Raw genomic sequence first — 24,441 nt, 5'->3', positions numbered from 1 at the left:
GGGACAGTCTAGTCCAAAATAAACTTTAATTATTCAGATAGGACATGTCATTTTAAACAATTTACTTTTATCACCAATTTTGCTTTGTTCTCTTGGCATTCTTAGTTGAAAACTAAACCTTGGAGGTTCATATGCTAATTTCTAAGCCCTTGAAGGCCTCCTCTTCTCTCAGGGCATTTTGACAGTTTTTCACCACTAGAGGGTGTTAGTTCATGTGTTTCTTATAGATAACACTGTGCTCACGCACGTGGCGTTCCTATGAGCCAGCACTGATTGGCTAAAATGCATGGCTGTCAAAAGAACTGAAATAAAGGGGCAGTTTGCAGAGGCTTAGATACAAGATAATCACAGAGATACAAAGTATATTAATATAACTGTGTTGGTTATGCAAAACTAAGGAATGGGTAATAAAGGGATTATCTATCTTTTAAAACACTAACAATTCTGGTGTAGACTGTCCCTTTAAGTACCAGGCATGTCTTCTATGTAATGTGCTGCTAAGCACAAGAACATGTTAAAGTGAAGGTAAACTTTGATGAATGAAAGCCCGTTTTTTAAAAATACTGTTAAAAACAGGGGCACCTTCATTCATCAAAGATTACAAAGCAGCTGTTTTGTAAAAAAAAATACCTTTTTTTTTTCTTTTCACAGCCAGAACAGCTTCCGGCTTCCTCCAATCACGGCATGGCCTCAGGCAATGACTACCCTGGGGGGAAAGCTATGATTGGAGGAAGCCGGATTAGTCATTGCTGACGTGTGAAGAGAGGATCTCTAGGAGGGGGAAGCTGCTCTGGCTGTGAAAAGAAAAAAACATAATTTATGTAAGAATTTACCTGATAAATTAATTTCTTTCATATTGGCAAGAGTCCATGAGGTTGTGACGTATGGGATATACAATCCTACCAGGAGGGGCAAAGTTTCCCACACCTCAAATGCCTATAAATACACCCCTCACCACACCCACAATTCAGTTTAGCGAATAGCCAAGTAGTGGGGTGATAAAGAAAGGAGTAAAAAGCATCAAAGGAATTTGGAAATAATTGTGCTCTATACAAAAAAAATCATAACCACCATAAAAAAGGGTGGGCCTCATGGACTCTTGCCAATATGAAAGAAATGAATTTATCAGGTAAATTCTTACATAAATTATGTTTTCTTTCATGTAATTGGCAAGAGTCCATGAGCTAGTGACGTATGGGATATCAATACCCAAGATGTCACTAGAGAGGGAGGGATAAAAATAAACAACAGCCATTTTCCGCTGAAGAAATAATCCACAACCCAAAATATAAATTTATTCTTTAAATGTCAAGAAAAACTTAAAACATCAGCAGAAGAATCAAACCGAAACAGCTGCCTGAAGAACTTTTCTACCAAAAACTGCTTCTGAAGAAGCAAAAACATCAAAACGGTAGAATTTAGTAAATGTATGTAAAGAAGACCAAGTTGCCGCTTTGCAAATTTGATCAACTGAAGCTTCATTCTTAAAAGCCCACAAAGTGGAGACTGATCTAGTAGAATGAGCTGTAATTCTCTGAGGCGGGGCCTGACCCGACTCCAATAAGCTTGAAGAATCAAAAGCTTTAACCAAGAAACCAAGGAAATAGCAGAAGTTTTCTGACCTTTCCTAGGACCAGAAAATAAAACAAATAGACTAGAAGTCTTCCTGAAATCTTTAGTAGCTTCAATATAATATTTCAAAGCTCTCACCACATCCAAAGAATGTAAGGATCTTTCCAAAGAATTCTTAGGATTAGGACACAAGGAAGGGACAACAATTTCTCTCCTAATGTTGTTAGAATTCACAACCTTAGGAAAAAAATTAAATGAAGTCCGCAAAACCGCCTTATCCTGATGAAAAATCAGAAAAGGAGATTCACAAGAAAGAGCAGATAGCTCAGAAACTCTTCTAGCAGAAGAGATGGCCAAAAGGAACAATACTTTCCAAGAAAGTAGTTAAATGTCCAAAGAATGCATAGGCTCAATATGGAGGAGACTGTAACGCCCTCCAAACCAAATTAAGACTCCAAGGAGGAGAGATTGATTTAATGACAGGCTTAAATATGAACTAAAGCCTGTACAAAACAGTGAATATCAGGAAGTTAGCAATCTTTCTGTGAATAAAACAGAAAGAGCAGAGATTTGTCCCTTCAAGGAACTTGCAGACAAAACCTTATCCAAACCATCCTGAAGAAACTGTAAAATTCTTGCAACTCTAAAAGAATGGCAAGAGAATTTATGAGAAGAACACCATGAAATGTAAGTCTTCCAAACTCGATAATAAATCTTTCAAGAGACAGATTTACGAGCTTGTAACATAGTATTAATCACTGAGTCAGAGAAACCTCTATGACTTAGCACTAAGCGATCAATTTCCATACCTTCAAATTTAATGATTTGAAAATCTGATGGAAAAACGGACCTTGAGACAGTAGGTCTGGCCTTAACAGAAGTGGCCAAGGTTGGCAGCTGGACATCTGAACAAGACCCGCATACCAAAACCTATGAGGCCATGCTGGAGCCACCAGCAACACAAACGATTGTTCCATGATGATTCTGGAAATCACTCTTGGAAGAAGAACTAGAGGCGGGAAAATATAAGTCAGCGCACCCACTGCTTCCGCCTGAACATGTCTGAACCTGGACAGGCATCTGGGAAGTGTCTTGTTTAGATGAGAGGCCATCAGATCTATCTGTAGAAGACCCCATATCTGAACAATCTGAGAAAACACATCTGGCTAGAGGAACCACTCCCCACGATGTAAAGTCTGACGGCTGAGATAATCCGCCTCCCAATGTCTATACCTGGGATATGCACCGCAGAAATTAGACAGGAGCTGGATTCTGCCCAAGCAAGTATCCGAGATACTTATTCATAGCTTGTGGACTGTGAGTCCCACCCTGCTGATTGACAAATGCTACTGTATGTGATATTGTCTGTTTGAAAATAAATGAACAGTTCTCTCTTCAACAGAGGCCAAAACTGAAGAGCTCCGAGAATTGCACTAGAGATCATAGTCCAGGTTAGCTGAACAAAGAAGCCCCTTACACTAAACACTGGTGATTTACCACCACGTCAGAGAGTGTCAAACATTGGGATTTAAGGATATTAATTGTAGTATAATCCCTGCACCATGGATTCAGAAAACAAAGCTGGAGAGGTCTCATGTGAGAACGAGCAAAGGGAATCGCGTCCAATGCTGCAGTCATGAAACCTACATTTTCCATGCACATAACCACTGAAGGGAATGACTGAGACTGAAGGTGCCGACAGGCTGCAACCACTTTCAAACGTCTCTTGTCTGTTAGAGACAGAGTCATGGACACTGAATCTATCTGGAAACCTAAAAAGGTGACCCTTGTCTGAGGAATCAAGAAACTTTTTGGAAAATTGATCCTCCAACCATGTTTCCGAAGAAACAACACTAGTTGTTTAGTGTGAGATTCTGCAGAACGGCAAGACTGAGCTAGTACCAAGATATCGTCCAAATAAGGAAATGCCTCAATACCCATGCTCTCTGGTTTCCATAAAGCAGGGCACCAAGAACCTTTAAAAAAGATTCTTTGAGCGGTTGCTAGACCAAATGGAAAACCAACAAATTGGTAACGCTTGTCTAGAAAAGAGAATCTCAGGAACTGATAATGATCTGAATGAATCGGAATATGAAGGTATACATCTTGCAATCCATTGTGGACCTAAAATGTCCTTGCTGAATAAAAGGCAGAACAGTCCTTAAAGTCACCATTTGAAAATTGGTACTCTTACATAATGATTCAAAATTTTCAGATCCAGAATTGGTCTGAATGAAATTTCCTTCTTTGGGACAATGAATAGATTTGAATAAAACCCCAGACCTTGTCCCTGAAAAGGAACTGGCATGACTACCCCTGAAACTCCAGGTCTGAAACACACTTCAGGAAAGCCTGAGCTTTAACTGGATTTGCTGGGATGCGTGAGAGAAAAAAATCTTCTCTCAGGAGGATTTACTCAGAATCCTATTCGAAACCCCTGAGAGACAATACTCTGAAACCATTGATTTTGGACCGAATTTATCCAAAACATTCTTGAAAAAAACCTTAATCTGCCCCCTACCAGCTGAGCTGGAATGAGAGTCGCACCTGCATGCGGACTTGGGGGCTGGCTTTTGGTTTCTTAAATGGGTTGGATTTAATCCATTTAATAAAGGTTTCCAATTGGAAACGGATACCAGGGAAGGGATTAGGTTTTTGTTCCTTATTTGACAAAAAGAACGAAAACTATTTAGAAGCTTTATATTTACCCTTAGGTCTCTTATTATCTTGGAAAGAAAGAGATGGCAATCTAGACTTAAAAAGTCTTTTCAGCATTCCAAGATTTAAGCCTCAAAACTCTTCTAGCTAAAAATAGCTAAAGACATAGATCTAACATCAATATTGATGATATCAAAAAATGGCATCAGAACTGATTAGTATGTTGCAGTAAACGAGCAATACTAGATAAATCAGAATCCAATTCTTGTTGCGCTAAATCTCCAACAAAAAAGTTGATGCAGCTGCAACATCAGCCAAAGAAATTGCAGGCCTGAGACGACCTGAATATATATAAGCTTTCCTTTGATAAGATTCAAGTTTCCTATCTAAAGGAACTTAAGTACTATCTTCCATAGGAATAGAGGTACGTTCAGCAAAAGTAGAAATAGCCCCATCAACTTTGAGGATCTTTTCCCAAAACTCTATAGAAATTGCTGGTAAAAGGATACAATTTTTTAAACCTTGAAGAAGGAATAAAAGAAGTACCCGGCTAATTCCATTCCTTAGAAATCATAACAGAAATAGCATCCGGAACAGGAAAAAAACCTCTGGAGTAACCACAGGAGGTTTAAAAACAGAATTTACTAGTTCTAATATCAAGAGAACTAGTTTCCACAATATCCAAAATAATTAACACTTCTTTAACAAAGAACGAAAATACTTCATTTTAAATAAATAAGTTTGTTAGTGTCAATATCTGAGGAAAGATCTTCTGAATCCGATAGATCCTCATCAGAAGAGGATAATTCATTGTTTTCGGTCATTTGAAATTTCATCAACCTTATGCGAAGTTTTAAAAGACCTTTATATTAATTAGAAGGCATTTTTCATAGGTATAACATGTACATTAAAAGTTGAAGGAACAACAACAGGAAATGTACTATTTACTGATGGACACAATATCTGCATGTAAAAGTTTATCATGATAACTAATACAATGACATTCTGAAATATAGTGCACTTAGCTTTAGAAGAACTGACATCAGGCAGCAAAGTTCCAACAGATACTTCTGAGGCAGGATCAGATTGAGACATCTTGCAAAATGTAAAATAAAAAACATATAAAGCAAAATTTGTCAATTTCCTTATATGACAGTTTCAGGAATGGGAAAAAAATGCAAATAGCATAGCCCTCTGACATAGAAAAAGGCAAGAGGCAAATAGCAATGAGGTATTAAATTAATGAAAAACATTTGGCTCCAAGTATGACACACTTGTGTCAACGGACGTACTTTTCACGCCAAAAAATTCTCGCGCCAAAAATGATGCAATAAAGTCTAGCATTTGGCACACCCGCGGGCCTAGTACTGCCCGCAATTTGTAAGAAAAAAAGTAGTCAATTGAAAAAAAGACTAAACCCCAGATAAGAAAAATATTTCTCCTGTTAAGTGTGGTCAGTCCACGGGTCATCATTACTTCTGGGATATTATCTCCTCCCCTACAGGAAGTGCAAGAGGATTCACCCAGCAGAGCTGCTATATAGCTCCTCCCCTCTACGTCACCTCCAGTCATTCTCTTGCACCCAACGAATAGATAGGATGTGTGAGAGGACTGTGGTGATTTAATTAGTTTATTAACTTCAATCAAAAGTTTGTTATTTTATAATAGCACCGGAGTGTGTTATTCATTCTCTGGTAGAATTTGAAGAAGAATCTACCGGAGTTTTTTCTATGATTTTAGCCGGAGTAGTTAAGATCATATTGCTGTTTCTCGGCCATCTGAGGAGAGGTAAACTTCAGATCAGGGGACAGCGGGCAGATTAATCTGCAAAGAGGTATGTAGCAGTTTGTTATTTTCTGACATGGAATTGATGAGAAAATCCTGCCATACCGTTATAATGTAAACTCAGCCTTAAATGCAGTAGATGTAGCTGGTATCAGGCTGTCATGTATGTATATTTTACACTTCAGTATTCTGGGGAATGGTACTTCACTGGATTTATACTGTATGCATAGACTTAACCTAATTTGCAGGGACTTGCAATAGGTTTAAAATAACAATTAATTTATTGAGGTTAAACGTTTTTTTGCTGGCATGTAAAAACGTTTATTTCTCTGAGGTACTGGGTGAAAAAATGTTTTGGGCACTATTTTTTCCACTTGGCAATAGTTTTTGTTTAAATTAAAGCAGTTCACTGATCTCTCTCACTGTTATGTGTGAGGGGGAGGGGCCATTTTTGGCGCTTTTACTACGCATCAAAAAACTCAGTCAGAGGTTCATTTTCTTCCTGCATGATCCGGTTCATCTCTACAGAACTCAGGGATCTCCAAAGCCTTTTTTGAGGGAGGTAATCATCACAGCAGAGCTGTGAAGATTGTAGTTGACTGTGATAAAAAAAACGTTTATTTGTGTATTTTTTTCTGCTGCCTGGGTTAGTTATCCTTTGCTAATGGGAACAATCCTTTGCTAAAATTGTATATTTCTGACAAAGATTGATGCTATAACTTAATTATTTTCAACTGTCATAATTTTTTCTGTGCTTCTTATAGGCACAGTTCGTTTTCAGATTATTGTAAATTACTTAAAAAAAGCATTTCCAAGTTGCTAGTTAATTGCTAGTGTGTTAAACATGTCTGATTCAGAGGAAGATACATGTGCTATATGTGCTAATGCCAAAGTGGAGCCCAATAGAAGTTTATGTCCTAACTGTATTGATGCTACTTTAAATAAAAGTCAATCTGTACAAATTGAACATATTTCACCAGACAACGAGGGGAGAGTTATGCCGACTAACTCGCCTCACGTGTCAGTACCTACATCTCCCGCTCGGGAGGTGCGTGATATTGTAGCGCCGAGTACATCTGGGCGGCCATTTCAAATCACATTACAGGATATGGCTACTGTTATGACTGAAGTTTTGGCTAAATTACCAGAACTTAGAGGCAAACGTGATCACTCTGGGGTGAGAACAGAGTGCGCTGATAATATTAGGGCCATGTCAGACACTGCGTCACAGGCGGCAGAACATGAGGACGGAGAACTTCATTCTGTGGGTGACGGTTCTGATCCAAATAGATTGGATTCAGATATTTCAAATTTTAAATTTAAGCTGGAAAACCTCCGTGTATTAATAGGGGAGGTGTTAGCGGCTCTGAATGATTGTAACACAGTTGCAATACCAGAGAAAATGTGTAGGTTGGATAAATATTTTGCGGTACCGGCGAGTACTGATGTTTTTCCTATACCTAAGAGACTTACTGAAATTGTTACTAAGGAGTGGGATAGGCCCGGTGTGCCTTTCTCACCCCCTCCTATATTCAGAAAAATGTTTCCAATAGACGCCACCACACAGGACTTATGGCAAACGGTCCCTAAGGTGGAGGGAGCAGTTTCTACTTTAGCTAAGCGTACCACTATCCCGGTGGAGGATAGCTGTGCCTTTTCAGATCCAATGGATAAAAAATTAGAGGGTTACCTTAAGAAAATGTTTGTTCAACAAGGTTTTATATTGCAACCTCTTGCATGTATTGCGCCTGTCACGGCTGCAGCAGCATTTTGGTTTGAGTCTCTGGAAGAGACACTTCAATCATCTACACTAGATGAGATTACAGACAAACTTAAAGCCCTAAAGTTAGCTAACTCATTTATTTCAGATGCCGTAGTACATTTAACTAAACTTACGGCTAAGAATTCCGGATTTGCCATTCAGGCACGCAGAGCACTGTGGCTAAAATCCTGGTCAGCTGATGTTACTTCTAAATCTAAATTGCTTAATATACCTTTCAAAGGGCAAACCTTGTTCGGGCCCGGGTTGAAGGAGATTATCGCTGACATTACAGGAGGTAAAGGCCATGCCCTGCCTCAGGACAAAGCCAAACCTAGGGCTAGACAGTCTAATTTTCGTTCCTTTCATAATTTCAAAGCAGGAACAGCATCAACCTCCTCTGCACCAAAACAGGAAGGAGCTGTTGCTCGCTACAGACAAGGCTGGAAACCTAACCAGTCCTGGAACAAGGGCAAGCAGGCCAGGAAACCTGCTGCTGCCCCTAAGACAGCATGAATCGAGGGCCCCCGATCCGGGACCGGATCTAGTAGGGGGCAGACTTTCTCTCTTCGCCCAGGCTTGGGCAAGAGATGTTCAGGATCCCTGGGCGTTAGAGATCATATCTCAGGGATACCTTCTGGACTTCAAATCCTCTCCCCCAAGAGGGAGATTTCATCTGTCAAGGTTATCAACAAACCAAATAAAGAAAGAAGCGTTCCTACGCTGCGTACAAGATCTTTTATTAATGGGAGTGATCCATCCAGTTCCGCGGTCGGAACAAGGACAAGGGTTTTACTCAAATCTGTTTGTAGTTCCCAAAAAAGAGGGAACTTTCAGGCCAATCTTGGATTTAAAGATCCTAAACAAATTCCTAAGAGTTCCATCGTTCAAGATGGAAACGATTCGAACAATTCTGCCCATGATCCAAGAGGGTCAGTACATGACCACAGTGGATTTAAAGGATGCTTACCTTCACATACCGATTCACAGAAATCATTACCGGTATCTAAGGTTTGCCTTTCTAGACAGGCATTACCAGTTTGTAGCTCTTCCATTCGGACTGGCTACGGCTCCAAGAATCTTCACAAAGGTTCTGGGTACTCTTCTGGCGGTACTAAGACCGCGAGGAATTTCGGTAGCTCCGTACCTAGACGACATTCTGATACAAGCTTCAAGCTTTCAAACTGCCAAGTCTCATACAGAGTTAGTACTGGCATTTCTAAGGTCGCATGGATGGAAGGTGAACGAAAAGAAGAGTTCTCTCTTTCCACTCACAAGAGTTCCCTTCTTGGGGACTCTGATAGATTCTGTAGAAATGAAGATTTACCTGACAGAAGACAGGTTAACAAAGCTTCAAAATGCATGCCGTGTCCTTCATTCCATTCAACACCCGTCGGTAGCTCAATGCATGGAGGTGATCGGCTTAATGGTAGCGGCAATGGACGTAGTACCTTTTGCACGCCTACATCTCAGACCGCTGCAATTGTGCATGCTAAGTCAGTGGAATGGGGATTACTCAGATTTGTCCCCCACTCTGAATCTGAATCAAGAGACCAGAAATTCTCTTCTATGGTGGCTTTATCGGCCACACCTGTCCAGGGGGATGCCATTCAGCAGGCCAGACTGGACAATTGTAACAACAGACGCCAGCCTACTAGGTTGGGGCGCTGTCTGGAATTCTCTGAAGGCTCAGGGACTATGGAATCAGGAGGAGAGTCTCCTTCCAATAAACATTCTGGAATTGAGAGCAGTTCTCAATGCCCTTCTGGCTTGGCCCCAGTTAACAACTCAGGGGTTCATCAGGTTTCAGTCGGACAACATCACGACTGTAGCTTACATCAACCATCAGGGAGGGACAAGAAGTTCCCTAGCAATGATGGAAGTATCAAAGATAATTCGCTGGGCAGAGTCTCACTCTTGCCACCTGTCTGCAATCCACATCCCGGGAGTGGAGAACTGGGAGGCGGATTTCTTAAGTCGTCAGACTTTTCATCCGGGGGAGTGGGAACTTCATCCGGAGGTCTTTGCCCAGATACTTCGACGTTGGGGCAAACCAGAGATAGATCTCATGGCGTCTCATCGGAACGCCAAACTTCCTCGCTACGGGTCCAGATCCAGGGATCCGGGAGCGGTTCTGATAGATGCTTTGACAGCACCTTGGACCTTCGGAATGGCTTATGTGTTTCCACCCTTCCCGATGCTTCCTCGATTGATTGCCAGAATCAAACAGGAGAGAGCATCAGTGATTCTAATAGCACCTGCATGGCCACGCAGGACTTGGTATGCAGATCTAGTGGACATGTCATCCTGTCCGCCTTGGTCTCTACCTCTGAAACAGGACCTTCTGATCCAGGGTCCATTCAAACATCAAAATCTAACTTCTCTGAAGCTGACTGCTTGGAAATTGAACGCTTGATTTTATCAAAACGTGGGTTTTCTGAGCCAGTTATTGATACCTTAATACAGGCTAGGAAGCCTGTTACCAGAAGGATTTACCATAAAATATGGCGTAAATACTTATATTGGTGCGAATCCAAGAGTTACTCATGGAGTAAGGTTAGGATTCCAAGGATATTGTCTTTTCTACAAGAAGGTTTAGAAAAGGGGTTATCCGCTAGTTCTTTAAAGGGACAGATTTCAGCTCTGTCCATTCTTTTACACAAACGTCTGTCAGAAGTTCCGGACGTTCAAGCTTTTTGTCAGGCTTTAGCTAGGATCAAGCCTGTGTTTAAAACTGTTGCTCCGCCATGGAGTTTGAACTTAGTTCTTAACGTTTTACAGGGTGTTCCGTTTGAACCCCTTCATTCCATTGATATCAAGTTGTTATCCTGGAAAGTTCTGTTTTTAATGGCTATTTCCTCGGCTCGAAGAGTCTCTGAGTTATCTGCCTTACATTGTGATTCTCCTTATCTGATTTTTCATTCAGACAAGGTAGTTCTGCGTACTAAACCTGGGTTCCTACCTAAGGTGGTCACTAACAGGAATATCAATCAAGAGATTGTTGTTCCATCCTTGTGTCCTAATCCTTCCTCGAAGAAGGAACGTCTGCTACACAATCTAGATGTAGTCCGTGCCCTGAAATTTTATCTACAGGCAACTAAGGAGTTTCGTCAAACGTCTTCCCTGTTTGTCGTTTATTCTGGCCAGAGGAGAGGTCAAAAAGCTTCGGCTACCTCTCTCTCTCTTTGGCTTCGTAGCATAATACGATTAGCCTATGAGACTGCTGGACAGCAGCCTCCTGAAAGAATTACAGCTCATTCTACTAGAGCTGTGGCTTCCACTTGGGCCTTTAAGAATGAGGCTTCTGTTGAACAGATTTGCAAGGCTGCAACTTGGTCTTCTCTTCATACTTTTTCCAAATTTTACAAATTTGACACTTTTGCTTCTTCGGAGGCTGTTTTTGGGAGAAAGGTTCTTCAGGCAGTGGTTCCCTCCGTATAAAGAGCCTGCCTGTCCCTCCCGTCATCCGTGTACTTTTGCTTTGGTATTGGTATCCCAGAAGTAATGATGACCCGTGGACTGACCACACTTAACAGGAGAAAACAAAATTTATGCTTACCTGATAAATTCATTTCTCCTGTAGTGTGGTCAGTCCACGGCCCGCCCTGTTTTTTATGGCAGGCTAAAAAATTTTTTGGATTATACTCCAGTCACCACTACACCCTTGGGCTTCTCCTTTCTCGTTGGTCCTTTGGTCGAATGACTGGAGGTGACGTAGAGGGGAGGAGCTATATAGCAGCTCTGCTGGGTGAATCCTCTTGCACTTCCTGTAGGGGAGGAGATAATATCCCAGAAGTAATGATGACCCGTGGACTGACCACACTACAGGAGAAATTAATTTATCAGGTAAGCATAAATTTTGTTTTCTTAATATGTTTTTTTCTTTTACAAGATATGACGAGTCCACGGATTTCATCCTTACTTGTGGGATTTAACCTCCTGCTAGCAGGAAGTGGCAAAGAGCACCACAGAAGAGCTGTATATATATATATAGCTCCTCCCTTACCCTCCCCCTCCAATCATTCTCTTTGCCTGTGTTAGTAATAGGAAGAGGTAAAGTGAGGTGTTAGTTTTTGATTCTTCAATCAAGAAGTTTTTTATTTTAAAATGGTGCCAGTGAGTACTATTTTCCTCAGGGAGAAATCGTCAGTCTATTACTTCCCAAGAGGAGTGAAGACATCTTATTTTTCTGCCCTGATGTTGGTGATCTTAGCAAATGTTATCTAAGATCCATACTGGTTCCCACAGAGCAGTTGAAGGTAGAGTAAAGAAACATCTTCAGTGTGGAGAACTGTATCATGCTACAAGCAGCATTGAGGTATGTTCAGTCATTTGTGTCTGGGGAGACTTGATACATCAGAATAGGCTGACATTATTCCCTATCTGGGGAGGGTAAATCAGTATGCACTACATGTATAGTAATGGTCTACCTGGAATTCCCTTTATATTAACTGCTAAGTGTGTCTAATATCACTTATGATAATAGTTTAGTATGGGCTGAACGCTGGGAGATGTGGTTGCTGGCTAAAAACGTCATACATTTTTTTCTGACCTAAGGGTGTATAGTTTTTGTTTGTCAGGCAGTGAGGCTTGATATTGGGACATGCTTGTGTAAGAGGGGCACATGGCTTTACTTTTTATTTTTATCGACATGTTTGGGGTTTGCAACCCATGCGAGTCTCTGTAACGACTAGTGTTACGCCCACAGGGGGCGGGGCCTATTTTCTTCTGTTATGTGTGATCAGTCCACGGGTCATCATTACTTCTGGGATATAACTCCTCCCCAACAGGAAATGCAAGAGGATTCACCCAGCAGAGCTGCATATAGCTCCTCCCCTCTACGTCAGTCCCAGTCATTCTCTTGCACCCAACGACTAGATAGGATGTGTGAGAGGACTATGGTGATTATACTTAGTTTTTATGACTTCAATCAAAAGTTTGTTATTTTACAATAGCACCGGAGCGTGTTATTACTTCTCTGGCAGAGTTTGAGGAAGAATCTGCCAGAGTTTTTTACTATGATTTTAACCGGAGTTGTTAAGATCATATTGCTGTTCTCGGCCATCTGAGGGAGGTAAAGGCTTCAGATCAGGGGACAGCGGGCAGATGAATCTGCATTGAGGTATGTAGCAGTTTTTATTTTCTGAAGGGAATTGATGAGAAAATCCTGCCATACCGTTAAAATGACATGTATGTATACACTTCAGTATTCTGGGGATGGTATTTCACCGGAACTACTCTGTTAAAGGTCACTAATCCTTTTAATAACTATTTATCATGTTAAACGTTTTTGCTGGAATGTAGAATCGTTTACATTGCTGAGGTACTGTGTGAATAAATATTTGGGCATTATTTTCCACTTGGCAGCTTTTTTTGCTTTTATTTGTGACAGTTTCGTTTCTCTTCACTGCTGTGTGGGAGAGGGAGGGGCCGTTTTTGGCGCTCTTTGCTACGCATCAAAAAATTCCAGTCAGTTACTTTTATATTTCCTGCATGATCCGGTTCATCTCTGACAGATCTCAGGGGTCTTCAAACTTCTTTGAAGGGAGGTAAATTCTCTCAGCAGAGCTGTGAGAATTCTTATAGTGACTGTGAATAAAAACGTTGCTTTGTATTTTTTATGTCAAATTTAATTATTGTTATTTTACTAATGGGAACAAACCTTTGCTAAAAGTTGTGTTGTTTTAAAGTTTGATGCTATAACTGTTTTTTCAGTTCATTATTTCAACTGTCATTTAATCGTTTAGTACCTCTTTGAGGCACAGTACGTTTTTGCTAAAAAAGATTATAACCAAGTTGTAAGTTTTTTGCTAGTGTGTTAAACATGTCTGACTCAGAGGAAGATATCTGTGTCATTTGTTCCAATGCCAAGGTGGAGCCCAATAGAAATTTATGTACTAACTGTATTGATGCTACTTTAAATAAAAGTCAATCTGTACAATGTGAACAAATTTCACCAAACAGCGAGGGGAGAGTTATGCCGACTAACTCGCCTCACGCGGCAGTACCTGCATCTCCCGCCCGGGAGGTGCGTGATATTATGGCGCCTAGTACATCTGGGCGGCCATTACAGATAACATTACAAGATATGGCTACTGTTATGACTGAAGTTTTGTCTAAATTACCAGAACTAAGAGGCAAGCGTGATCACTCTGGGGTGAGAACAGAGTGCGCTGACAATGCTAGGGCCATGTCTGATACTGCGTCACAGCTCGCAGAGCATGAGGACGGAGAGCTTCATTCTGTGGGTGACGGTTCTGATCCAAACAGATTGGACTCAGATATTTCAAATTTTAAATTTAAATTGGAGAACCTCCGTGTATTACTAGGGGAGGTCTTAGCAGCTCTCAACGATTGTAACACCGTTGCAATACCAGAGAAACTGTGCAGGTTGGATAAATACTTTGCGGTACCGGCGAGTACTGAAGTTTTTCCTATACCTAAGAGACTAACTGAAATTGTTACTAAGGAGTGGGATAGACCCGGTGTGCCGTTCTCACCCCCTCCAATATTTAGAAAGATGTTTCCAATAGACGCCACCACTCGGGACTTATGGCAAACGGTCCCCAAGGTGGAGGGAGCAGTTTCTACTTTAGCTAAGCGTACCACTATCCCGGTGGAGGATAGCTGTGCTTTCTCAGATCCAATGGATAAAAAATTAGAGGGTTACCTTAAGAAAATGTTTGTTCAACAAGGTTTTATATTGCAACCCCTTGCATGTATCGCGCCGATTACGGCTGCGGCAGCATTTTGGATTGAGTCGCTGGAAGAGAACCTTAGTTCATCTACGCTAGACGACATTACGGACAGGCTTAGAGTCCTTAAACTAGCTAATTCTTTCATTTCGGAGGCCGTAGTACATTTAACCAAACTTACGGCTAAGAACTCAGGATTCGCCATACAGGCACGTAGGGCGCTGTGGCTAAAATCCTGGTCAGCAGATGTTACTTCTAAGTCCAAATTACTTAATATACCTTTCAAGGGGCAGTCTTTATTTGGGCCCGGTTTGAAAGAAATTATCGCTGACATTACAGGAGGTAAGGGCCACGCCCTACCCCAAGACAAAGCCAAAGCTAAGGCTAGACAGTCTAATTTTCGTCCCTTTCGGAATTTCAAAACAGGAGCAGCATCAACCTCCACTGCACCAAAACAGGAAGGAGCTGTTGCTCGTTACAGGCAAGGCTGGAAGCCTAACCAGGCCTGGAACAAGAGCAAGCAGGCCAGGAAACCTGCTGCTGCCCCAAAGACAGCATGAACCGAGAGCCCCCGATCCGGGACCGGATCTAGTGGGGGGCAGACTCTCTCTCTTCGCCCAGGCCTGGGCAAGAGATGTTCAGGATCCCTGGGCACTAGAGATCATATCTCAGGGATACCTTCTAGACTTCAAATTATCTCCCCCAAGAGGGAGATTTCATCTGTCAAGGTTGTCAACAAACCAGATAAAGAAAGAAGCGTTTCTACGCTGCGTACAAGATCTGTTATTAATGGGAGTGATCCATCCGGTTCCGCGGTCGGAACAAGGACAAGGGTTCTACTCAAACCTGTTTGTGGTTCCCAAAAAAGAGGGAACTTTCAGGCCAATCTTAGATTTAAAGATTCTAAACAAATTCCTAAGAGTTCCATCGTTCAAAATGGAAACTATTCGGACAATTTTACCCATGATCCAAGAGGGTCAGTACATGACCACTGTGGATTTAAAGGATGCTTACCTTCACATTCCGATCCACAAAGATCATCACCGGTATCTAAGGTTTGCCTTCTTAGACAGGCACTACCAGTTTGTAGCTCTTCCATTCGGATTGGCTACGGCTCCAAGAATCTTCACAAAGGTTCTGGGTGCCCTTCTGGCGGTACTAAGACCGCGAGGGATTTCGGTAGCTCCGTACCTAGACGACATTCTAATACAAGCTTCAAGCTTTCAAACTGCCAAGTCTCATACAGAGTTAGTTCTGGCATTTCTAAGGTCGCATGGATGGAAAGTGAACGAAAAGAAGAGTTCTCTCTTTCCTCTCACAAGAGTTCCATTCTTGGGGACTCTTATAGATTCTGTAGAAATGAAGATTTACCTGACAGAAGACAGGTTAACAAAGCTTCAAAATGCATGCCGTGTCCTTCATTCCATTCAACACCCGTCAGTAGCTCAATGCATGGAGGTGATCGGCTTAATGGTAGCGGCAATGGACATAGTACCTTTTGCACGCCTACACCTCAGACCGCTGCAATTATGCATGCTAAGTCAGTGGAATGGGGATTACTCAGATTTGTCCCCTACTCTGAATCTAAATCAAGAGACCAGAAATTCTCTTCTATGGTGGCTTTATCGGCCACACCTGTCCAGGGGGATGCCATTCAGCAGGCCAGACTGGACAATTGTAACAACAGACGCCAGCCTACTAGGTTGGGGCGCTGTCTGGAATTCTCTGAAGGCTCAGGGACTATGGAATCAGGAGGAGAGTCTCCTGCCAATAAACATTCTGGAATTGAGAGCAGTTCTCAATGCCCTTCTGGCTTGGCCCCAGTTAACAACTCGGGGGTTCATCAGGTTTCAGTCGGACAACATCACGACTGTAGCTTACATCAACCATCAGGGAGGGACAAGAAGCTCCCTAGCAATGATGGAAGTATCAAAGATAATTCGCTGGGCAGAGTCTCACTCTTGCCACCTGTCAGCAATCCACATCCCGGGAGTGGAGAACTGGGAGGCGGATTTCTTGAGTCGCCAGACTTTTCATCCGGGGGAGTGGGAACTTCATCCGGAGGTCTTTGCCCAAATACTTCGACGTTGGGGCAAACCAGAGATAGATCTCATGGCGTCTCGCCAGAACGCCAAACTTCCTCGCTACGGGTCCAGATCCAGGGATCCGGAAGCAGTTCTGATAGATGCTTTGATAGCACCTTGGAACTTCGGGATGGCTTATGTGTTTCCACCCTTCCCGCTGCTTCCTCGATTGATTGCCAAAATCAAACAGGAGAGAGCATCAGTAATTCTAATAGCACCTGCATGGCCACGCAGGACTTGGTATGCAGATCTAGTGGACATGTCATCCTGTCCGCCTTGGTCTCTACCTCTAAGACAGGACCTTCTAATACAGGGTCCATTCAAACATCAAAATCTAACTTCTCTGAAGCTGACTGCTTGGAAATTGAACGCTTGATTTTATCAAAACGTGGTTTTTCTGAGTCGGTTATTGATACCCTGATTCAGGCTAGGAAGCCTGTTACCAGAAGGATTTACCATAAAATATGGCGGAAATACCTATACTGGTGCGAATCCAAAGGTTACTCCTGGAGTAAGGTTAGGATCGCTAGGATATTGTCTTTTCTACAAGAAGGTTTAGAAAAGGGTTTATCAGCTAGCTCATTAAAGGGACAGATTTCAGCTCTGTCCATCTTGTTACACAGGCGTCTGTCAGAAAATCCAGACGTCCAGGCCTTTTGTCAGGCTTTAGCTAGGATCAAGCCTGTGTTTAAGGCTGTTGCTCCGCCATGGAGTTTAAACTTAGTTCTTAACGTTTTACAGGGTGTTCCGTTTGAACCCCTTCATTCCATTGATATAAAATTGTTATCTTGGAAAGTTCTGTTTTTAATGGCTATTTCCTCGGCTCGAAGAGTCTCTGAGTTATCAGCCTTACATTGTGATTCCCCTTATCTGATTTTTCACTCAGACAAGGTAGTTCTGCGTACTAAACCTGGGTTCTTACCTAAGGTAGTCACTAACAGGAACATCAATCAAGAGATTGTCGTTCCATCCCTGTGTCCAAATCCTTCTTCAAAGAAGGTACGTCTTCTACACAATCTGGATGTAGTTCGTGCCCTCAAGTTCTACTTGCAGGCAACTAAAGATTTTCGCCAAACTTCTTCCCTGTTTGTCGTTTATTCTGGACAGAGGAGAGGTCAAAGAGCTTCTGCTACCTCTCTCTCTTTTTGGCTTCGTAGCATAATACGTTTAGCCTATGAGACTGCTGGACAGCAGCCTCCTGAAAGAATTACAGCTCACTCCACTAGAGCTGTGGCTTCCACTTGGGCCTTTAAGAATGAGGCCTCTGTTGAACAGATTTGCAAGGCTGCAACTTGGTCTTCGCTTCATACTTTTTCCAAATTTTACAAATTTGACACTTTTGCTTCTTCGGAGGCTATTTTTGGGAGAAAGGTTCTTCAGGCAGTGGTTCCTTCTGTATAATGAGCCTGCCTATCCCTCCCGTCATCCGTGTACTTTTGCTTTGGTATTGGTATCCCAGAAGTAATGATGACCCGTGGACTGATCACACATAACAGAAGAAAACATAATTTATGCTTACCTGATAAATTCCTTTCTTCTGTTGTGTGATCAGTCCACGGCCCGCCCTGTTTTAAGGCAGGTAAATATTTTTTAAATTATACTCCAGTCACCACTTCACCCTTGGTTACTCCTTTCTCGTTGATTCTTGGTCGAATGACTGGGACTGACGTAGAGGGGAGGAGCTATATGCAGCTCTGCTGGGTGAATCCTCTTGCATTTCCTGTTGGGGAGGAGTTATATCCCAGAAGTAATGATGACCCGTGGACTGATCACACAACAGAAGAAAGGAATTTATCAGGTAAGCATAAATTATGTTTCTTTCATGTAATTGGCAAGAGTCCATGAGCTAGTGACATATGGGATATACAATCCAACCAGGAGGGGCAAAGTTTCCCAAACCTCAAAATGCCTATAAATACACCCCTCACCACACCCACAATTCAGTTTTACAAACTTTGCCTCCTATGGAGGTGGTGAAGTAAGTTTGTGCTAAGATTTCTACGTTGATATGCGCTTCTCAGCATTGTTGAAGCCCGATTCCTCACAGAGTACAGCGAATGTCAGAGGGACGTGAAGGGAGTATCACCTATTGAATACGATGATTTCCCTAACGGGGGTCTTTTTCAGGGGTTCTCTGTTATCGGTCGTAGAGATTCATCTCCTACCTCCCTTTTCAGATCGACGATATACTCTCAAATTTACCATTACCTCTACTAAAGAACTGTTTTAGTACTGGTTTAGCTATCTGCTATATGTGGATGGGTGTCTTTTTGGTAAGTATGTTTTCATTTACTTAAGACACTCTCAGCTATGGTTTGGCACTTTATGCAAATTATATAAAGTTTTAAATATATGCATTGTACTTATATTTGCCATGAGTCAGGTTCATGTATTTCCTTCTGCAGACTGTCCGTTTCATATTTGGGAATATAAACACTTTAAGAAATTTGTTTCTTACCTGGGGTTTAGTCTTTTTCAATTTGACTACTTTTGCATTTGCGGGTATTAGGCCCGCGGGTGCGTCAAATGTTAGACTTTATTGCGTCATTTTTGGCACGATCTTTTTTGGCGCGGGAAATTGTTTTTGACGCAACTTCGTCATTTCCGGCGTCATACGTGATGTCGAGACCTTTCACACTGCGGCGTCATTAGTGACGCAAGTGTGTCATTTCCGGTCAATTTTTCTTCATTATTTCAATACCTCATTGTTGTTTGCCTCCTGCTTTCTTTTCTATCAAGAGGCCTATGCTTTTGCATTTTTTCCCATTCCTGAAATTGTCATTTAAGGAAATAGATAATTTTGCTTTATATGTTGTTTTTTCTCTTACATTGAGCAAGATGTCCCAATCTGATCCTGTCTCTGAAGTTTCTGCTGGAACATTGCTGTCTGACATCGGTTCTACCAAAGTTAAGTGCATTTGTTGTAAAATTGTAGAAATTATTCCACCGAATGTCATTTGTAATAGTTGTCATGATAAACTTTTACATGCAGATAGTGTTTCTATCAGTAATAGTACATTGCCAGTTGCAGTTCCTTCAACTTCTAATGTGCATGATATACCTGTAAATTTTAAAGAATTTGTTTCTGAAGGCTTTGTCTGCATTTCCACCTTCTAATAAACGTAAAAGGTCTTTTAAAACTTCTCATTTAGCTGATGAAATTTCAAATGACCAACAACATAATAATTCATCTTCTTCTGATGAGGATCTATCTGAAACAGAAGATCCTTCCTCAGATATTGACACTGACAAATCTACTTATTTATTTAAAATTGAGTATATGCGTTCTTTATTAAAAGAAGTGTTAATTACTTTGGATATTGAGGTAACCAGTCCTATTGAAGTTCAGTCTAATAAACGTTTAAATGCTGTTTTTAAACCTCCTGTGGTTTCTCCAGGTGTTTTTCCCATTCCTGAGGCTATTTCTGATATGATTTCTAGGGAATGGAATAAGCCAGGTACTTCCTTTATTCCTTCTTCAAGGTTTAAGAGATTGTATCCTTTACCAGCAAAATCTATAGAGTTTTGGGAAAAAATCCCCAAAGTTGATGGGGCTATTTCTACTCTTGCTAAACGTACCACTATTCCTATGGAAGATAGCACTTCCTTTAAGGATCCTTTAGATAGGAAGCTTGAATCTTATCTAAGGAAGGCCTATTTATATTCAGGTCATCTTCTCAGACCTGCTATTTCTTTGGGTGATGTTGCGGCTGCATCAACTTTCTGGTTGGAAAATTTAGCGCAACATGAATTGGATTCTGACATATCTAGCATTGTTCGCCTACTGCAACATGCTAATCATTTTATTTGTGATGCCATTTTTGATATTATCAAAATTGATGTTAGATCCATGTCTTTAGCTGTATTAGCTAGAAGAGCTTTGTGGCTTAAATCTTGGAATGCTGATATGACATCTGCATCTAGATTACTATCTCTTTCTTTCCAAGGTAATAATTTATTTGGTTCTCAGTTGGATTCTATTATTTCAACTATCACTGGAGGAAAAGGAGTTTTTTTGCCTCAGGATAGAAAACCTAAGGGTAAATCTAAGGCTTCTAACCGTTTTCGTTCCTTTCGTCAGAATAAGGAACAAAAACTCAATCCTCCTCCCAAGGAATCTGCTTCCAGTTGGAAGCCTTCCTCAAATTGGAATAAATCCAAGCCATTTAGGAAACCTAAGTCTGCCCCTAAGTCCGCATGAAGGTGCGGCCCTCATTCCAGCTCAGCTGGTAGGGGGCAGATTAAGGTTTTTCAAGGATTTTTGGATAAAATCTGTCCAAAATCATTGGATTCAGAGCATTGTCTCTCAAGGGTATCGAATATGATTCAAAGTAAGACCTCCTGTGAGAAGATTTTTTCTCTCACACATTCCTGTAAATCCAGTAAAAGCTCAGGCTTTTCTGAAGTGTGTTTCAGACCTGGAGTCTTCAGGCGTAATCATGCCAGTTCCTCCTCAGGAACAAGGTTTGGGGTTTTATTCAAACCTATTCATTGTACCAAAGAAAGAAAATTTGTTCAGACCAGTTCTGGATCTGAAAATTTTGAATCGTTAAATAAGAGTACCAACTTTCAAGATGGTGACTATAAGGACTATTCTGCCTTTTGTTCAGCAAGGACATTATATGTCCACAATAGACTTGCAGGATACATACCATCATATTCCGATTCATCCAGAACACTATCAGTTTCTGAGATTCTCTTTTCTAGACAAGCATTACCAATTTGTTGCTCTTCCATTTGGCCTAGCAACAGCTCCAAGAATCTTTTCAAAGGTTCTGGGTGCCCTACTATCTGTAATCAGAGAACAGGTTATTGCGGTATTTCCTTATTTGGACGATATCTTGGTACTAGCTCAGTCTTTACATACTGCAGAATCTCACACGAATCAACTAGTGTTGTTTCTTCAGAAACATGGTTGGAGGATCAATTTACCAAAAAGTTTCTTGATTCCTCAGACAAGGGTCACCTTTTTAGGCTTCCAGATAGATTCAGTGTCCATGACTCTGTCTCTAACAGACAAGAGACGTTTAAGATTGGTCGCAGCATGTAGGCTCCTTCAGTCTCAGTCATTCCCTTCAGTGGCTATGTGCATGGAAGTTTTAGGTCTCATGACTGCAGCATCGGACGCAATCCCCTTTGCTCGTTTTCACATGAGACCTCTGCAGCTTTGTATGCTGAATCAATGGTGCAGGGATTATACAAAGATATCACAATTAATATCCTTGAATCCCAATGTACGACACTCTCTGACATGGTGGATAGATCACCATCGTTTGGTTCAAGGGGCTTCTTTTGTTCGCCCAACCTGGACTGTGATCACAACAGATGCGAGTCTTTCAGGTTGGGGAGCTGTTTGGGGGTCTCTGACAGCACAAGGGGTTTGGAAATCTCAAGAGGTGAGATTACCAATAAATATTTTAGAACTCCGTGCAATTCTCAGGGCTCTTCAGTTCTGGCCTCTACTAAAGAGAGAACCGTTCATTTGTTTTCAGACAGACAATATCACAACTGTGGCTTATGTCAATAATCAGGGTGGGACTCACAGTCCCCAAGCTATGAAAGAAGTATCTCGGATACTTGCTTGGGCGGAATCCAGCTCCTGTCTAATCTCTGCGGTGCATATCCCAGGTGTAGACAATTGGGAGGCGGATTATCTCAGCCGCCAGACTTTACATCCAGGGGAGTGGTCTCTCCATCCAGATGTGTTTTCTCAGATTGTTCAGATGTGGGGGCTTCCAGAGATAGATCTCATGGCCTCTCATCTAAACAAGAAACTTCCCAGATACCTGTCTAGGTCCAGGGATGTTCAGGCGGAAGCAGTGGATGCGCTGACACTTCCTTGGTGTTATCAACCTGCTTACATCTTCCCGCCTCTAGTTCTCCTTTCAAGAGTGATTTCCAAAATCATAATGGAACAGTCTTTTGTGTTGCTGGTGGCTCCAGCATGGCCACACAGATTTTGGTATGCGGATCTGGTTCGGATGTCCAGTTGCCCGCCTTGGCCACTTCCGTTACAGCCGGACCTACTATCTCAAGGTCCGTTTTTCCATCAGGATCTCAAATCCTTAAATTTGAAGGTATGGAAATTGAACGCTTAGTTCTAAGTCATAGAGGTTTCTCTGATTCAGTGATTAATACTATGTTACAAGCTCGTAAATCTGTCTCTAGAAAGATTTATTATAGAGTTTGGAAGACTTACATTTCATGGTGTTCTTCTCATAATTTCTCCTGGCATTCTTTTAGAATTCCTAGAATTTTGCAGTTTCTTCAGGATGGCTTGGATAAGGGTTTGTCTGCAAGTTCCTTGAAAGGACAAATCTCTTTCTGTTTTATTTCACAGAAACATTGCTATACTTCCTGATATACACTGTTTTGTACAGGCTTTAGTTCGTATTAAGCCTGTCATTAAGTACATTTCTCCTCCTTGGAGTCTTAATTTGGTTCTGAGGGCTTTACAGGCTCCTCCATTTGAACCTATGCATTCTTTGGACATTAAACTACTTTCTTGGAAAGTGTTGTTCCTTTTGGCTATCTCTTCTGCTAGAAGAGTATCTGAGCTATCTGCTCTTTCTTGTGAGTCTCCTTTTCTGATTTTTCATCAGGACAAATCAGGATAAGGCAGTTTTGCGGACTTCTTTTCAATTTTTACCTAAGGTTATGAATTCTAACAACATTAGTAGAGAAATTGTTGTCCCTTCTTTTATGTCCTAATCCTAAGAATTCTTTGGAGAGATCTTTACATTCTTTGGATGTGGTAAGAGCTTTGAAATATTATGTGGAAGCTACTAAAAATTTCAGAAAGACTTCTAGTCTATTTGTTTTATTTTCTGGTCCTAGGAAAGGTCAGAAAGCTTCTGCTATTTCCTTGGCTTCTTGGTTGAAACTTTTGATTCATCAAGCTTATTTGGAGTCGGGTCAAACCCTGCCTCAGAGAATTACAGCTCATTCTACTAGATCAGTCTCTACTTCATGGGCTTTTAAGAATGAAGCTTCAGTTGATCAGATTTACAAAGCAGCCACTTGGTCCTCTTTGCATACATTTACTAAATTCTACCATTTTTATGTATTTGCTTCTTCGGAAGCAGTTTTTGGTAGAAAAGTTCTTCAGGCAGCTGTTTCAGTTTGATTCTTCTGCTTTTTGATTTAAGTTTTTTTCTTTCAAAAGTGAAAATAACTTATTTTTGGGTGGTGGACTATTTTCTCAGCGGAATATGGCTGTTTTATTCCCTCCCTCTCTAGTGACTCTTGAGTGGAAGACTCCACATCTTGGGTATTGATATCCCATATGTCACTAGCTCATGGACTCTTGCCAATTACATGAAAGAAAACATAATTTATGTAAGAACTTACCTGATAAATTAATTTCTTTCATATTGGCAAGAGTCCATGAGGCCCACCCTTTTTATGGTGGTTATGATTTTTTGTATAAAGCACAATTATTTCCAAATTTCCTTTGTTGATGCTTTCTACTCCTTTCTTTATCACCCCACTGCTTGGCTATTCGTTAAACTGAATTGTGGGTGTGGTGAGGGGTGTATTTATAGGCATTTTGAGGTTTGGGAAACTTTGCCCCTCCTGGTAGGATTGTATATCCCATATGTCACTAGCTCATGGACTCTTGCCAATATGAAAGAAATTTATCAGGTAAGTTCTTACATAAATTATGTTTTTTGCGCGCTCAGACGCGCAGTTTCACCCGGATTGCATAGACAGTAAAGTCCTGGGCTCCGGTGGGGCCTAATTTGTTTGGCCAATCGAAGGGTCTTCAAAACTTCTCAAGTAACAGCAGTGTATTCTGGGGCAGGTAGGCCTGAAGAAATAAAAATGTTTTTGTCATAACTGTTAAATTATTTTATATTGCTTTTTACTCATTTAAGCAAGCCGGTGC

General features: G+C 41.3%; 1 protein-coding gene across 1 annotated transcript in view; it reads left to right on the top strand.

The window, feature by feature from the left end:
* The window catches only part of B3GALNT2 (beta-1,3-N-acetylgalactosaminyltransferase 2), a 453,609-nt gene that overhangs the window by 71,026 nt on the left and 358,142 nt on the right, over positions 1–24,441 (top strand). The window lies entirely within an intron of this gene.

Source organism: Bombina bombina, chromosome 4 (genome assembly GCF_027579735.1).
Source record: "Bombina bombina isolate aBomBom1 chromosome 4, aBomBom1.pri, whole genome shotgun sequence".
Taxonomy (NCBI): Eukaryota; Metazoa; Chordata; class Amphibia; order Anura; family Bombinatoridae; genus Bombina; species Bombina bombina.
Note: the sequence above shows the minus strand (reverse complement) of the source record. Positions and strands in the feature narration are given on the sequence as shown.